At 48.0% G+C, this 18,416-nt stretch overlaps 1 non-coding gene across 1 annotated transcript; it reads right to left on the bottom strand.

Annotated features, from left to right (window-relative positions):
- Window positions 1-11,561: 11,561 nt before the first annotated feature.
- Window positions 11,562-11,670, bottom strand: LOC133047366 (U6 spliceosomal RNA). The gene has a single exon (XR_009690732.1). It is a non-coding gene; the product is annotated as a U6 spliceosomal RNA (small nuclear RNA).
- Between the last annotated feature and the right edge of the window lie 6,746 nt (window positions 11,671-18,416).

Here is an 18,416-nt window from a genome sequence, read left to right as displayed (position 1 = left end):
GCAATTAGCTGAGTAGATATTTCGCAATCTCCCCTCTCTCTTTCTGCCTCTCTCAAACAGAAGCTTTAAAAATGAGGAAACTATCTTGCCTCTGCTGCTTTCCCCCTCTCTTACTCACTCTATGCCAAACCCCAGAATACATGCCAGGAACACGGGCAGTAGGGGAACACAGAAATAAAAAAAGATTGTATTAAAAACACTCGTTCCAAAGATTATATTAAGAACTCTAGCTTTTGATCCATCCCCTTGTATTTTCTTTTTACCTCCTATGGAAAAATCTTGCCTGCCTCTCTGGAAAAGCAGCCCATAATTTTTCCTCAACTGAACCGCAACTGTTCCTGTCCATTTCTGTTCAGAGTTTACGGACAGGACTCACAAGGAGGCAGAAAGAGCTACGTCCCCTTTTAGGGTAAAGCCAGGGAGAGGATAAGGAACAGAGGGAAACTGAGGAGAAGAGAGGAGCAGAGAGTGAAAGGGTGGAAAAAGAGGTGGGAACCTTTCACAGGCTTGGGTCCTTAGGTGCAGAGCAAAGTAAAGTTGCCACCTGGCGCCCTCATCGCCAGAGCATCCATTATACACATTGTACAGAGATACCCGGGCAATGCGTGCTTCCATAAATCCTCCAGCGTTTTTTCTTTACAACCTCAAACAAAATTCCATTTCTGCTACCGTGGCTGCCGGCCATCATAAATACATCTCCAGTAATTTCAGCTCCTGACATTGGCAGTGTCCTTGGGCTGAACTTAATCTGAAAAGCTGAGGTTGCAATCTCCTCAGCGGTAAATGTGTTTTCCCTTTGACCACATAATTGGGATAAGAAAGGTAACACCCATGGGAATATAAAAGTGCCTCTGAAATTGGAAGAAAAAAAAAAAAAAAGGTTAAATGAATTATCCATAGGCCAGTGATACCAATTCATCCACATATTTTCCATTCTCTTGTTGTCACTTGCACCGCTAAACTGCCAACTGCAGAGCTTCCCAGTAAACTGGCTGGGGCTATTATAAGTAAAATGTCAAGAGTTACCTGAGCAAGAATGTGAAAGTGACTAAAAATAATAGTACTATGCTACCACCCTGTCTGCAAGTGACGTCAGTCGGCTGTAGCTGGTGGCTTCACCTGCCACCTCTCTTCCTTGATACCCACCGGGCACCCCCTGGGCCGCCCGCCTCCCAACCCCAGACCCCTCACAGTGCAGCTGCGGGTCCTGGAGACCCCGCCCCGCTCAGCTGCCACTGTCTCCGCCTCGCAGATCACCTTTCCGGGGCTGCCTGCTGGCGCCTCCGCCCACCGCACGGGGGCTCAAGGTGGGTCACTGTTGGGTTTATTCAGCTCTGACCCAGGATGATGCTGACTGTGTGTCTCCTGTCTGTAGCCCGCCCCCCCCCACCCTCGCAGACCCCGAGTCCTGTGAAGATGGGGCCAGTGTCTCCGTCCTTGCTTTTTGGATGTGGGGGTGATTTTCCCCCAGAGCCCTCAAGCCCTGGACACACACCGCTTCGCGCTGTGAGTTTGCAGTTGCTTCCTGCCCGGCCAGGTGGCGTCTACTCGCCACGCTCTTGACGCTTGGCTTGGCCACGTGGAGCGTCTGGGCCAATCGGACATCAGCAGAAGGAGCCCAGGCCAGGCTGGCAGAGGACAGCATATGATAGCATCTAATGGGTGGTTCAGGAGGGAATCAACCCTAGACCAGCGGGAGGCGGTGAGCGATCATAAAATGTCCGTGTCTGGAGACCGGTGGCTAATTTACACATGAGAGGAACAGGGACTGTCCTAGTTTTCACGCACTTGGTAACCTCTGCTTTTTGTTCAGTCGCTCAGTCGTGTCCGACTCTTTGTGACCCCATGGACTGCAGCACGCCAGACTCCCAGAATTTGCTCAAACTCATGTCCATTGAGTCAGTGATGCCATCCAAAACCATCCCATCCTCTGTCGCCACCCCCCTACCCCTCCACCCCCCCACCCCCACCCCCCACCACCTCCTGCCTTCCATCTTTCCTGCTTTCCACCTCTTCCTGCTTTCCATCAGAGTCTTTTTCAATAAGTCAGCTCTTCGCATCAGGCGGACAAAGTGCTGGAGCTTCAGCTTCAGCATCAGTCCTTCCAATGAACACCCAGGACTGATCTCCTTTAGGATGGACTGGTTTGATCTCCTTGCAGTCCAAAGGACTCTCAAGAGTCTTCTCCAACACCACAGTTCAAAAGCATCAATTCTTCAGTGCTCAGCTTTCTTTATAGTCCAGCTCTCACAACCATACATGACCACTGGAAAAACCATAGCTTTGACTAGATGGACCTTTGTTGGCAAAGTAATGTCTCTGCTTTTTAATATGCTGTCTAGGTTGGTCATAACTTTTCTTCCAAGAAGTAAGCGTCTTTTAAGTTCATGGCTGCAATCACCATCTGCAGTGATTTTGTAGCCCAGAAAAATAGTCTGTCACTATTTCCCCATCTATTTGCCATGAGGTGATGGGACCGGATGCCATGATCTTAGTTTTCTGAATGTTGAGCTTCAAGCCAACTTTTCACTCTCCTCTTTCATTTTCATCAAAAGGCTCTTTAGTTCTTCGCTTTCTGCCATGTGGTATCATCTGCATATCTGAGGTGACTGATATTTCTCCTGGCAATCTTGATTCCAGCTTGTGCTTCATCCAGCCCAGCATTTCTCATGATGTACTCTGCATATAAGTTAAATAATCAGGGTGACAATATACAGCCTTGGCATACTCCTTTTCCTATTTGGAACCAGTCTGTTGTTTCATGTCCATTTCTAACTGTTGCCTCCTGACCTGCATATAGGTTTCTCAAGAGGCAGGTCAGGTGGTCTGGTATTCCCATCTCTTTCAGAATTTTCCACAGTTTGTTGTAAACCACATAGTCAAAGGCTTTGGCGTAGTCAATAAAGCAGAAATAGATGTTTTTCTGGAACTCTCTTGCTTTTTCGATGATCCAGCGAATGTTGACAATTTGATCTCTGGTTCCTCTGCCTTTTCTAAAACCAGCTTAAATATCTGGAAGTTCATGGTTCACATATTGCTGAAGCCTGGCTTGGAGAATTTTGAGCATTACTTTACTAGCCTGTGAGATGAGTGCAACTGTGCAGTAGTTTGAGCATTCTTTGACATTGCCTTTCTTAGGGATTGGAATGAAAACTGACCTTTTCCAGTTCTGTGGCCACTGCTGAGTTTTCCAAATTTGCTGGCATATTGAGTGCAGCACTTTCACAGCATCATCTTTTAGGACTTGAAATAGCTCAACTGGAATTCTGTCACCTCCACTAGCTTTATTTGTAGTGATGCTTCTTAAGGCCCACTTGACTTCACATTCCAGGATGTCTGGCTCTAGGTGAGTGATTCACACCATCATGATTATCTGGGTCATGAAGATCTTTTTTGTATTGTTCTTCTGTGTATTCTTGCCACCTCTTCTTAATATCTTCTGCTTCTGTTAGGTCCATACCATTTCTGTCCTTTATTGAGCCCATCTTTGCATGAAATGTTCCCTTGGTATCTCTAGTTTTCTTGAAGAGATCTCTAGTCTTTCCCAATCTATTGTTTTCCTCTATTTCTTTGCATTGATCACTGAGGAAGGCTTTCTTATCTCTCCTTGCTAGTCTTTGGAACTCTACATCCAGATGGGTTATCTTTCCTTTTCTCCTTTGCTTTCCACTTCTCTTCTTTTCCCTGCTATTTTAGGGCCTCCTCAGACAGCCACGTTGCTTTTCTGCATTTCTTTTTCTCGTCCTGTGCCGAGAGTACAAGCGTTTATGTCGGGCTTGTTTCTACTCTAGTTGTTGTTTAGTTTCTAAGTTGTGTCCAACTCCTTTGCAACCTCGTGAACTGTAGCCTGCCAGGCTCATTCTGTCCCTGGGATTTCCCAGGCAAGAATACTGGAATAGGTTTCCATTTCCTTCTCCAGGGAGTGTTCCCCTAACCCAGGGACCGAGCCCGGGTTCTCTTGCATTGGCAGGTGGACTCTTTACCGCTGAGCCACCAGTGGCTGCGTGCAAAACCTGTGTGGGTGCAGGGAGCCTGAGTCCCATTGGGTCTCCTCCGGCCTCACAGTAGCGCCTGGCAGCAGCCTGACCACAAGCACAAGCACAAATGAGAAAACAGGACAGCCAGATAGTGTTTAGAAGGGGGCCATCCACCTAGTACAGACTATGCTCCTGTTTTAGATTACCACTGAAGTCAAAACAAAGCCTTAATCTCATAGAGAATTCAGAGGCTTTCCAAAATCTGTCATAAACGCTAGCTGGAGAAATACTGGAATCAAAAACCTCTAAAAATCCTTCAAGATTTTAAAGTCCGTTCCATTCAAATCGATTCTCCCTGGGCCTCAGAAACATCAGTTGCAGTGCACAGACCTGCCACCAGAGAGAAGTACAGAGCCATCACGGTAAGGAAGAGACGGCCGGGAAGCCGCCGCCTCCCCCACTTGGGGGAGCAGAGAGCTTGCTGGCAACTGTTCCGCCTCTCGTCCCATGGGTCCCAAAGATAGGGTAGTTCAACCCAACTAAGCCTGATAGGGGTTCAAATAATCCGAGTTCATCCTTTTATTCAAAAAAGAAGAGTTTTCTCTTTTTATTAGTTTCTATTTATTTGCATCTATTGAACAAACTTCCATCAGATGCCTACTATGTGCAAGAAAAAGCTATGTGAGAAGAAAAGGTTATTCACAGAACTCTAAATACACTTCTAGCATAGGCTGAGTTGATAGCTCTCAGAGATTCTCTCTGAAAAATTCACTAGTTATAGTCTGCAAGGAGCATAGAGAGTGTACAGTAGGAGGAGGAAAGGGTGCCTTGTTTGAAAATAACGAAGTCCCACCACTGGCATCATCCACTCAACGGACCTGAGTTTGAGCAAACTCCGGGAGATGGTGAAGGACAGGGAAGCCCGGCGTGCTGCCGTCCACGGGGTCACAAAGAGTCAGACAGGACTTAGCGACTGAACAGCAAAGAGGACCACGGGTGTCTGTACTCGGATAGAAGGAAACACCCTGCTTTCTGCCCACAGGGCCCATCTCTGTAGAAAATCACTCTGTTCCCAGCCACTCATTCAGGGAGCAGACAATTCTGGAACATCAAGCTGTGTGCTGGCGGCCCACAGTCCATGGGGTCGCCAAGAATCGGACCCGAGTGAGCAACTGAGCCCGCATGCACTCAGAATGTGCTAGATGTTTTGGGCATTGAGAAAAAAAAGTGAAACCGGGTCCCCATCCTCAAGACTCCCTCATAACCTAGAGGAGTAAACAAAACTAATATGTAAGACGAGAGAGAAGAAAGTACTAAACTGAGGGGTTGGAGAATAAATGAAATAAGAGTTGGGAGGAAGGAAAAAACACCATTGTTAATTATGAGAGACAGGACCTTTGGAGGAGGCGCGGGAGGAGAGGAGACACAGGGACAATCATACCTGAAATGCAGGCAGCTCAAGATGCTGTGAAGTGATGTGGCCTTATCAGATGTATCTCTAAGACCATTTGACCTTCCTGAAAAACAAAAAAATTATATCCTCTGTGGACGGGAAGTGTCCCAGGGCCTCAATGGGCTAAAAAGTGAGGCTTAGAGGCATCGGGACCCAGGCTTCAGGACCACCTCTCTGCCTCTCACCCCAGTCTGTTCTGCCCACAAGTATGTGATGGCATCTCTACCTCCCACATCCTATGCCTCGGGCTTCCTGCTGCTGAGCTGAGCATGGGGTAGGTAGGGAAGAGAATGGTCCCCTAGTTCTTTGGGGGATTGAGCTTCTGTGCCCCCAAAAGCCACATCACCCGGGCTGCAGGTCACAAGGAGCAGCTCCTCTGACCCACCAGCATCAGCCCGCAGCATCTATCTCTAGAAGAGTCCCCACAGTCATCCTGCTGCCTCCTCCCCTCTCCACCCAGACTGCTCCACCCAAACCTTCTCACCTCTCTCCAACCACAAAAGAAAACCTCATCTCCTTTTTAGCACACGAGGAATCACAAACTAGCTTGTTCTTCTGTGTGATGCTTGGGAAGATGGCTGATCCCAGATTCTGTAAATGACTCTGACCTTGACAGGAGTGTGTGCCCTGTGAAAGGGGCCAGGCAGAGAGACCAGGGTGAAGAGTCAGAATCAGCGTGTCGAGCAAGCCTGCTCCAAGAATGATGTCTAATCCAGTTTACTCACAAAGTTTTGCCTCAAGAGAGAAATCCTACCCTTTGGGTAGGAAAGTTTGGTAATGTTTAAATTGTCAGAAATTATGGCTTTGTTTCTACAAACTTGGAATTTCAATTCCCTCAAGACTATGCATCCATCCATTCTTTCAAAAAAAAAAAAATGTGTATTTACAAAATGCCAGGCGTGCTGCTGAGCCTGGACCTACAGAGAGAAATACAGCATGGTCCCCGTCCTGGGAAATGCGCAGTTCAAGGAGGCGGTGTGTTAGTCGCTCAGTTGTGTCCTACTTTTTGCAACCTCATGGGCTGTAGCCCGCCAGGTTCCTGTCCTTGCGGTCACAAAAGAGTCAGACAAGACTGAGCCACTAAGTATGCATGCAGGGGCCACTAGAAATGGAGACAGCACCCTGAGGGTTCGGATAAGAAACATTTAAGGACAGACAATAGACCGAAGGACCACACACAAGTGAGTTGTGAATAACAGCCGTGATGCCCGAGGAAACCCAGCCGGGACCCAAAGGGACCAGGGGCTGCTTGTCAAACCTCCTGCATCTTTGTTTAGCAGTCAGGGGAAGGGGGAAAAGTCATGCCTAACCAAATGACAAAACATGCCAGGGAACGGGTGGTATAAATAACAGACCCGGCTCATAAATCGGGCCTAGGGATAAGCAAGGCGTGTTCAAGAACCCGCAAAGCCGACAGCCTGGCTCCCCTGCAGAAAGATGGCCCAGGAAGCAGATCAGATTGGATGGTGGGCTGATCTGCTAATCTGCCACAACAGACTACCCCAGACAACAGACGTTTGTTTTCTCTTGATTCCAGAGTCTCGAAGTCCAAGATCAAGGTGCCTACTTGCTTTCTCACAATGACCTCTCTCCTTGGGGTGTAGGTGGCCGCTTTCTCCCTGTGAATTCACATTCACCAAACTGTGCACCCTTAGGAAAAGGTTGTAAAAAGTGATTAACCACTGCCTGAGTAAATGCCATCTGTAGGTTATGCCTTTTGTTGTTGTTGTTGTTGTTTAAACTCACAAAGAAAAGTTTTTTATTTGATTTGTCTTCCACATCTCCTTTGGCAGAGAATTCCTTGTACAAACGAGATAATTTTGCAGAAATCAGCCCTAACCCCTCTACTTGTATGATGATTTATGGGAGTTAGAGATGTCAATTTGGCGGGAGGATTCTGGGGAGACCCACAAAACCCCGAATCAGAAAGCACATGGCCCCCTGGGACCAGCCGCGGCCATGAGGGTCCCCCACCTCCCGCCCACCCTCTGTGTCTGCCTCACTCTGCTTTCCCCTTTGCAGACTGGCTCCCTCCTCTTCCCCAGAACACATGGGGGTCAGTGGTCCCTTGAAACCCCCCCAGTTTTCCCTCTCAAAGTCCCTAGGCCCACGAGGTGGTGTCTTCTCCTCAGACCATTTGCAAATTTCCTGGGAAACAACTCGGTCCTATTTTGGGTCTGGTGGTTATTCCTGGAGCAAGAATTGACTGTGGCCAGGAGCCGTGTGGAAAAACTTTTGGCCCAGCCAGACCCGACCAGCCACAGCGGCAGCCAGGTCGGAGAACAGCTGCTCCCCCCAACCTGGGGGACGAGCCCCAAAGAATGGGGTGGAAATGCTATCCCAGAATAGACGCCGACACAGACTCATTGGCCAGAGGCTGCATGTATTTCAGATGACCTCACCTTTCAATTGATAATCTCATTAATACTGCTGTGCGGAAAAGGCTGGAAGCGAAGCTGTTTAATTCTCAGAGCTGAGAACCTATCGTGGTTCACTTCAGTTTCTCTTTTCCTGAACTGACATCTCTCTGTTCCTCCCACATCATTTAAATAAAGTTAGAAAAGATAGGCTATCCACTCCATTATTCTTGGGCTTCCCTTGTGGCTGAGCTGGTAAAGAATCCGCCTGCAATGCAGGAGACCTGGGTTCGATCCCTGAGTTGGGAAGATCCCCTAGAGGAGGGAAAGGCTACCCACTGCAGTATTCTGGTCCGGAGAATTCCATGGACTGTATAATCCATGGGGTCGCAAGGAGTCGGACACAACTGAGCAACTTTCACTTTCAGATGGATGAGGCATGATGCTTTCAATAGGCAACCTTAAGACAGGGGTTTCATTTTTAATTTTTAATAGATTCTCTGTACTTCCAAACTACCATAATGGGTGTAAATCTCTGCAAAGATGAACATACTGGGGTCTGCCCTTGCCTCATGCCCATCCTTATCTGCAGCACGCAAACTGCCCTGACATGAAATGCTACTTTTGTACCAAATCCCACTGATGCACGCAAGAGCAGAGAGTATGATATAACACCCAGGTAAATGGAAGCAGCCAAAACCAAGTCAGGCTGCTCAGAGAACTTGAAGAAATTATCGATTTTGAATCTTAGTTTCTTTAGAAAATCGGGTGTTGGGACCAGGTTATCTTTCATGTTGCCACTAAACCTTAAATTCTGAAGGATCTTCTAAATGACTGTTACAGTTACTGATAGAAAAGTCTTAAGAAATCCGTGTGTTCCGTTGATCACCAATATGAATGGATTCAGTCAAAAAGGGGATCCTCACCAAGAAAAAAAAATTTAATTAACGGTCTCAAGTTCCCAGAAGAAAGCAAATCATTCGTTCGAACTTCTATTCTTGAAAAGGTTTCTCTCTGCAAAGGCGGGGAGCCCAGCCCTCCGCCTTCACGCAAGGGGCTTGTACCGGCCACCTGTGCACGCTATAAAAAGCAATCGCTCCGGAGCCACTTCCTACTGGACACTCAGGGGACCCGTGCGCTGCTTTCCATTCACTGGCCCGCACTGTTCTCTTGGGTAAGAGTGGCCAACAGTTGATGGAAGCTTCTGCGATGAGAGGTGCTGGGCGGCCCGTTTTGTGCAAGGATAACCCTACAAGTCACATTTGCTGAAAACAGACCCTGGTGGCATGAAGCTTTTTAGAATTCAGCAGGTCAGACCAAGTGCAGGGTGAAAGAGACACAGAGAAAGGAGGAAGGAGAGAGAACTCGCAACTTTCTAGCCAGTTGGCAGATAGAGCGAGTCCCCGAGACAGAGGGCGGGCGCATGCGTGAAGCGCCGGAGCCCTCGGATGGGAACAGCGCTTCTGACCGCACCGCCGCCCGGAATGGCCAGCGTGGGTCCGGGCTGCTCAGGTCCAGTGTGGTCGTGAGACTCTGAGCTCCGCTCCTGGCTGTCCTGGAGCTGCCCCAGCATGCCTGGTCCCCAGGCTCAGAGAGCACCCCCAGGGAAAAGCCGTGATGGGGTCCCCGCTGCAAAAAGCATGGTGAGTAGGGAGGCTTAAGCCTGAAGGTCCACTGGGTACTCAGATACTAAGGGGAGTGAATATAGCAAGTCTTCCCCCCCGCCAAAGGGGACTAAAAATAGACTCCAACTTAAAGGTCATTATTCAGAACAGTATATATTGGTTGACCCAATATTGGTTTATGTAGCTATCTAGAATATGTTCATATGAAGGTCTGAAATAATCTCTACTGGAATGTTAACCCTGGTTAGTTTAGATGTAAGAATTTTTGTCGATTGTGCATTTTTGCTGTTTACGTATTACCCATATTTTCTGTTTTTCTACAGTGAGCGTGTATTTCTTATTTTATTTTTTAAAGAGATACTTATTTAGAAATCTCAGACTAAAACTCTAGGGGGAGGAGGGGGCCATTTGTTGAGGCTCAGGGTTGGCATTGCATATCCTAACCCCCAAATCTACACCTCTCCTCCTTCTGTTGTTGGGGTCTTCTGCCCTTTATTGTTTTTAGTTCTTCCTCAAAGTACTGGCGGTAGGTTGCACTAGATATTGTGATAAAGAGCTCTCAAAGTGATTTTTTAAATTCACTTTAAAAGAAACATTTAGCATAGAAGAGAAAAAGCAAGTCTTCACATTTTCAGGAACACAAATCTCTGAATTTAGCTTACAGTCAAGAACAGTCATAATTCTGCGTACAGAGCACCAGCCCAGGCAGTAGGCATGATGTTAAATTATTGTGATTTGTTAATTCGTTTACAAATGACGTTAAATTGAAATCAACAGTTGCTTGTTGATGCTAGATCAATTTAACACTTGTTAAGTGAAATGAAACGTCTGTTTATTTAAGGAGTGGATTTCTTTCTTAAAGATGACTCTGTAGCGTTCACATGAAATGGTATATCTTGGAGCAAAGGGAAGGAGAGGGGATAAGAGGTTTAAATTTAGACCTCCTCAGCCAAATTTAAAGGGGCCGCAGGAGCACTTGACCTTGGCCCAGATTCAGGGCAGAAGTCGTTAGGGAGAAACTCAACCACCCCACAAGAGACAAGGCTGAGGGTTTGTGTCACCTCTTGGGACAGCAAGAGCGTGACTCCGTCTGAAGTAGACCCACCGGGAATCTTCCATCTCAGCTGGCCAGTGTTCTTGGAAACGAAGCTTTAGGGGTTGTTTCTTCTTTATAACTGCACTTAGCAACTGCCCTCTCCACGTAGACACTCGTGCCGGTGACAAGCACAGATCAAATGCAGGCATGTGGAGGACCCTGGGCCGACGAAAGGGAGGAGCCCACGGCTGGTGGAGAAGCCCAGCACAGACTCTGGACAGTGCAGTGAGGTCACAGGTGTCAGGGGAGTACGGAGAGGAGGCTTTCCCATGGGGAGACAGGGGAGCTTCTAGAAGAGATGCCCTGGGCCAGGTCTTGCAGGAAGCATAGGAGTTTGCCAGGCAGAAACAGGACTTGCAGGCAAGGGAGCATCCAGCCACGGACGGATGGAAGGTGTGTCCAGGATGTGCTGTTGGGATGCAGGGCCTGTGCTCCCGGTGAGGACTCACAGCTCTCCTGCAGGAACGTCACGTGATCAGATCTGTGGTTTAAGTGACAACCTGAGGGATTTCTCTGCAGGCCAGTGGTCAGGACTTCACCTTCCAATGCAAGGGGTGTGAGTTCAATCCCTGGTCCAGGATCTAAGATCCTACCTGCCTCTCTTGGCCAAAACAACAAAACAGGAAGCAGAAAAGATATTACAAAAACATTCAATACAGCCTTTAAACATAGTCCACATCAAAAAAAAAAAATTTTTTTTTTTTAAAGTAACAATCTGGCAACAATAGAGAGTGTGAGTTGGAGGGGGAGGAGATCAATGGCAGGAACACCTCCTGGTCTTGATGTTCCTGCAAGAAGAGGGGCAAGAAAAACGAGGGTCTGGGTGGGAGCCCAGAAGATGGGGCAGTTTGTGGGACCTTCTGGAGGCAGAAATCAACATGGCTTGCTGTCAGGTGAGGAGGAGTGGATGTGGGAAATGGGCCACTGTACATGCACAAACCTTTTGGGGGGGAAAAGGTTGATAAATTGAATATTAGTTAATAACAAAACTTCTCATTTGCAAGAAAAGAAAGACTGGTTAGAGTTCAACTTTTTTTTTTTTCTTTTTTTTTTTTAAATATGGAACGCTTCACGAATTTGCGTGTCATCCTTGCGCAGGGGCCATGCTAATCTTCTCTGTATCATTCCAATTTTTTAGTATATGTGCTGCCGAAGCGAGCACAGAGTTCAACTTTTTAAATCATAAAGCAAAAGTAGTCTAGGACCTATAATTTCAGGAGCATTAGTTCAGACAGGCTTCTGTTAAGAACCTTCTGGACGCTGTGGTCCCAATATTTGAGTGGAAGCAAAAGCGAGCTAAATTTTTGCTTTTCCTTCTTTATCTCTAAATGGTGGTGTGTTCCTTGCTGAGGATAATGACCTCAAAATTGCAACAGTATCAGATTCTGGAAGAAAAGACAGAGGGATGCCAGGGACACAGGGAAGCCTGTTTGATTTGAAAGAGTTCATTCAGGTCCCCAACCTGCAGCAGCGGCTGGTGTACCCAGCCCTGCCCTCACCCCGCACCCTCCATTCTCCGCTGCCTGGGGGCTGGCATGGGGTGGAGGAGGGAGCCTTGCCCTTTCTGCTGTTTCTCTGTAATGATCAACTCTGGCTTTTCTCTTTGTTGCCTAGTTTCTTTCCACTGTGTGTAGCCGTTATTAAAAACAAAGGCCACGATGGCCACAGGGAAAGCCAGTGGAAGCCACCAAGGAAAAGGTCTGATGCTCTGTCATCACCCAAGGGGCTGGGGCCCTCCCAGGGAGCGTGAGCTGCCCTCCCAGCGCCATCTGGTGCCCTCATTGGTTGTAGCCAACCACTTTGGATCAGGCTGTGACACACCCGTTAGGCTTCACCACAAGCGAAGGCCACCCTCCCAACGCTGGGTCTAGGGCTGTGCCTGGTCCTGGATCCCATTTCCAGCTTCATCAGCCAACATTCCACCAAAGAGGGGCTGACCTCAGCCATCTGTCTCTGCTTCTCGCAGCCGCCCCGTTGACTGGACTCTGGGAACTGGCTCCTGGGAGCTTGAGTGTGTAGTCCTTTGGGGACACCCAGGTCCAGCACCTCCCTCACCTCCTCCGACCTTTGGTGGCTTGTTGTCCGGCCCATGACCCCAGATTCCATGTTGTCAGTGACATCACCTACAGAGGCATGCTGGTGGTCCTGCCAGGACCTGACTTCCTGTTAGCACACATCACAGCCGCTGAAACATCACTTCCGTAGGAGTGAAGGCCTGAGATGGCAGTGAGCAGTGTTGCTGGGCGGGTTGTCTGACATCCACGCGTGGCTGGTGGGAACTCAGAGTCAGGCTATGGTGCTTCAGATGGATCGCTCTGCAGATCCGGAAAGGGAAGAGCCCTCAGGCTGTGTCTTAGAAAAGAAGCCATACTTCATCAAAGGCTTTCTAACTTGTGATCCTAACTGACTTCATAGCAGAGCCATGTGCCATCAGGGAGGTGTTGCTGAGCGACCTGCAGGAACGTCTCTGCTCCCTTCTCCTTGCCCATTCTCCAAACACAGAGAGCCCTGGGATTCCTGGTAGGGTAGACTTCAGTCGGCAGGACCCTCGTGGGTGTGGGACATGCCATTTGTTGTTCAGTCTCTCAGATGTGCCTGGTTCTTTGCAAGCCCACAGACTGTAGCCCACCAGGCTCCTCTGTCCTTGGGAATTCCCAGCAAGAATACTGGAGTGGATTGCCATTTCCTTCTCCAGGGGATCTTCCCGACCCAGGGATCAAACCCGGGTCTCCTGCATTGGCAGGCAGATTCTTTACCACTGAACCACCTGGAAAGCCCAAGACATGCCCCTACACAGTTACAGTCCTACAAAGGTAGTGATGCATCTGGGCCTGAAGACCTGCTGAGCTGCCTAAACCACCCTCACTTCCACCTCTTCTTTAGGGAGCTGGCCCGTATTCACGGATTCTGAATTATCTGCTCAAATCTAAGGGTCAGCCTGGTTCTCACGCCCAAACTGTAACTTCATAGAAACAGACTGTGTGAGAATGGCAGCCTTGCTCAGCAAAATCTCATCTCTGTACCCTCCACCCCTGCAACCCATTTCCTTCAGATGTATTTAAAATTACAAAATTTTTGCCCGTTTGGAAACTTTATTTCCAGTGGGGCACAGAATTAAGATAATATTCAAAGTGTAACAGTCCTTTTATTAACTTGTAACAAACATGCTCCCGGCTCTTCCTAACAGACAAACATGGGTGCTGCTGCAGCTACTAAGTCGTTTCAGTTGTGTCTGACCCTGTGCAACCCCATAGACGGCAGCCCACCAGGCTCCCCCGTCCGTGGGATTCTCCAGGCAAGAACACTGGAGTGGGTTGCCATTTTCTCCTCCAATGCATGAAAGTGAAAAGTGAAAGTGAAGTTGCTCAGTCATGTCCGACTCTTAGCAACCCCATGGACTGCAGCCCACCAGGCTCCTCCGTCCGTGGGATTTTTCTGGCAAGAGGACTGGAGTGGGGGGCCGTGCCCTCCTCCAAGGGACCGTCCTGAGCCAGGGATGGAACCTGCATCTCGTGTCTCCTGCATTGGTAGTTTCTTTATCACTAGCGCCTCCTGGGAAGCCCAAGATATGACTCAGGTGCAGCGGAAAAAAAAAAAAACTAATCCAATACCCATAATAATGCTGTGGGGATAGTTATCATTATTTCATTTTACATTTACATATGAATCATTTCATAATTCAATAATAATTATCATTATTGCCATTTTACAAATAAGAGAGGCATGGAGGTGAAGTAACTTGCCGAAGGTCATGGCTAGTCCGAGAAGAGCTGGATATGAACCCATTAAAGCACAGGCTCTGCTCTACGATCCTCGTCCTCTTTTAATGGTAAATAACAAAAGGTCCCCTGGAAGAGGGCACGGCAACCCACTCCAATATTCTTGCCTGGAGAACCCCACGGACAGAGGGGCCTGGCAGGCTACGATCCATAGGGTCCAAAAGAGTCGGACAGGACGGAAGCGACTTAGCATGCATGCATGAGGCATATCTTAGTTCCCTGTCTATGGTAAATCACTTTGTGACTCAGCAGAGGAAAAACAGAGGCAGCTCAAAACGTCTCAGCCAGTGTCCTCTGGAGTGGCCCCCGTGGGTCCTGCAGTAAGGGTCCTCCACCCCACCTCACAGACCCGACCCCAGTCTCCCAGGCACCAGCCCGCCTCGAGGTTCCCCAACAGCCAAATCCACACCTCCCACAGCAGAGTTCCTTCTCTGTGCCCTAACTCCTTTTCCAAACAGCCGTGCTCTCAGTGTTGACCCTTGTGGGAGGTTAGAAGAATCTCTCTAAGGCACAGTTGACTGTGAAGGCTTTGGTAGAGTGTTTGCCTTTTTAAAGAGGAGCTTCTCTGATGGGTAGAAATACAGGCTATGTAGCGAAGAGAATAAAGAATTGAATTTGGGACATCGTTTTAAAATAAGTATTTTAATTGCGTTATCATGCACATACTTGGTTGTTCAGCCATCGCCACTAACTCCAGAACATTTCCATCACCCAAATCAGAATCCCCAGACATTAGCAGGAAACCCCCCATCCCATTCTTCCCACCTCCTGGCAACCATTAATCTACTTCCTGCCTCTAGAGATTTGTCTGTTCTAGACACTTCCTATCAGAGAAGGCAATGGCACCCCACTCCACTGTTCTTGCCTGGAGAATCCCAGGGACGGGAGAGCCTGGTTGGCTGCCGTCTATGGGGTCGCATAGAGTCAGACACGACTAGCGGACTTCACTTCACAGCCACTTCCTATAAATGGAATCATATAATACGTGGTCTTTTGTGACTGGCTTCTTTCTCTTAGCATGTTTTCCATGCATGTTGTAGCTATCATCAGTATTTTGTTCCTTTTTATGGCTGAATACTATTTCATTGTAGGAATAGACCACATATTGTTTATCCACTCATCGATTGATAGACATTGGGTTGTTCTCATTTTTTGGTGATGGGGAATAATGCTTCTGTGTACATTCACGTACAAGTTTTTGTGTGGACGTAGATTTTCATTTCTCTTGGGTAGATACCTAGGGGCAGAGCTGCTGGATCATAGGATGATGGAATGTAGTATTTAAAATGGGAAATTTAGACGAACCTATTAAATCATAGTATGTTGGTGACTGCCCACAGCCATCCCACCGCTTACAGCTGTGGGACCTCAGGCAAAGCAAATGACCTCTCCAAATTTCAGGCAGTTGTTTTGTTTTGTCTTTACTGTTATTGTTGTTTTGTACGTTAAGTGTCTTTGAAAACACATGTGCCTCTCAGTTGTGTAGATAAACTAGGACATATACATAAAAGTGTCTATAAACAGTGAGGTGCGAGGTTCCTGAGCTATTATGACCACAGTCCATGTCAGGCAGGGGTGGCCATCGACATGAACCATTCTGCATGCTGGTGTTGGGAATCAGGGCTGGCAGCCCCAAAATGTGCCTCAATGGCATATCGGTTATTTTGAATTAAAGTTACTTAAGAAATGGACAGTGCAAGACAGAGACCCAAACCTGTGTTTCTTTGTCCTGCCAACTCCTCACAAATGCATCATTTCTTGGTCTAAAAAGTATAAAAACTAAACCTGCTCTCATTTCTGTGGGACCTCCATGCCCGTGAATTAAAATGGGTTTTTATTTTCTCCTGTTAAACTGTCTCGTATCTATTTTATCATTAGTCCAGCCGCAAGAACGGAAGAGGGCTAAGGGTGTGAGGGTCAGCACGTCAGGGGATGGTTTCTTTATAGCGCCCTTTGAGGGTCTTTGCCAGTGTTACAGATGTTTAGGTGCCTTCTGCCTCTCCCTAAAGCTGGTCTTGCTCACAATTTTGTTGCACTAACATATTTCTTGCTTCCATCACTCTCCTGATCCAGAACTTTCCATGTGTATAATATAGTTTGAATCCTTAACCCCTTAGTGATCTGGCCATCCTTACTTTCCATTCGTACCTACTTTCTCACTCACCCACTGACTCCTGGACACCCTCCGATTTCCTGCCCCACCGCCTTTGCTAGAACTTCTCCCCCTACCAGCACATGCCTCTCCCCACCCACGCCTGCCACTATCTGCATCATCTGCCCCAACACCAGCCCAGATCAAAGGTCACCCTTCCAGCAAGTTCTATCAGATCTGCTCCCACCAGCCCCAGCTCCATGCCAGAAATCACGTTTCCTCCCTGTGTTCCCATAGCATTCACAGCATTCTTCTAGAACATTCTCTCTGTCTTGGGACTATTTGAATACATGTCTTGTTACCACACTGTGAGTTTGTTATTGTAACATTGTCCTTCATGATGTAGCATTGCTAGGGCCTTGCAGATAGTAGATATTTAAAGTTTTTCAAATTGAACAATTTGTACCCTTCAAAACAATGGGGTTTTCATAGTATGTCCTTAAATAACAAGTATCACCATGCTACAAATCTGTAAAAATAAGAACTGTAAGTCCTGCATTCTGTTGTTAAGAGTCAGCTCATGTCAGCAGGCATACCTTGGTTGATTGCTGGTTATGTAAACTTGGGCACATTCTGAATTCTCGGTGTTTTGATGTCCTTTTGGTAAAGATGGGAATAATAACTACCAACCTCCGAGAATTGCTAGGAGGAAAACAAATAAGACCATCTACACAATCCACTGGGAAGGTGCCTGACCTGCAAGAAGTCTTCAGTAACTATTAACTGTTACTCATCCCAAGGGTAATTTCCACCTGACTCTGCCTAGAGAAGTCTGAAAAATGACCCTTTAGGTGACGCAGTTACCAACTCTGACCAGAAGGAGGCGCCCAGCCTCCAGGGCTGTGATCATTTAGCGTCCAGCTGCTGCTGCTGCTGCCAGCTAGAACCCTGCAATAGAGAATTCCGTCTGGGGGTGGTGGGCAGAGGTGTGTTGAGAAACATCAAGGAAACCTCGGATTTTAAAGGTCACCACAAGGGCGTTTGGCAAGTCTCACTGCGCCTCCATCTCCACCCACCACCTGTTTAGAAAGGGCAGTGGTGCTGAGGTATGGGCCCACGGACTCGCAAGGAAGAAACTGGGTCTGAAGCTGGGGACACATATACTGGTTTTAAGATCATGATTTCTTCCAGGATTAGCTAAAGTGTATCCATCCAGCCTCACTCGTGTGGTCACCTCCTGAACGGGCCATGTGAAATCTCTTTCCTGTCCTCTCGTTCCCCCGTTTCCTCCTCCAGACAGGCTGTTCATCTGTGCCCTGGCCCTGAGCATCGCTGCCCACTCCCAAGTCCCGCGTGCCCATTTTTATCGTTCAGTAGCTAAGTCCTGCCCGACTCTTTGCGACCCCATGGACTGCAGCATGCCAGGTTCTCCTGTCCTTCAGGATCTCCTGCCAGAGTTTTCCCAGGTTTATGTCCATTGAGTCGGTGATGCCATCCAACCATCTCATCCTCTGCTAACCCCCTTCTCCTTTGGCCTTCAGTCTTTCCCATCATCAGGGTCTTTTCCAATGAGTCAGCTCTTCACATCATGTGGCCAGAGTATTGGAGCTTCAGCATCAGTCTTTCCAATGAATATTCAGGGTTAATGTCCATTAGGACTGACTGGTTTGATCTTGCAGTCCAAGGGACTCTCAAGCGTCTTCTCCAGCACCATAGTTGGAAAGCATCAATTCTTCCCCCTGACCTGCCCCAATCCTACTTTCTAGGTCCAGCTCATAAGCCACCTCCTCCAGGAAGCCTGCTCTCACAGCTCTAATTCTACAAACTCCTCCTCTGCTAAGCATCTCCCACTGGCGTTTCCATGCAGTCAGACACTGTCCCCAGGGCTGCATGTCAGAAGCTCCCTGAAGACAGGACACGCCTCGTGTGTGCCCTGCCAGTAGTCAAGGCAGGATCTTGCACGGAGCACCACAACTGGAACGACTGGAGAAGGGCCAGGTGTCTTCCAGGTGTGCGAGAACGAAGGGATGGCTCGTT

Source organism: Dama dama, chromosome 26 (genome assembly GCF_033118175.1).
Source record: "Dama dama isolate Ldn47 chromosome 26, ASM3311817v1, whole genome shotgun sequence".
NCBI lineage: Eukaryota > Metazoa > Chordata > Mammalia > Artiodactyla > Cervidae > Dama > Dama dama.
Note: the sequence above shows the minus strand (reverse complement) of the source record. Positions and strands in the feature narration are given on the sequence as shown.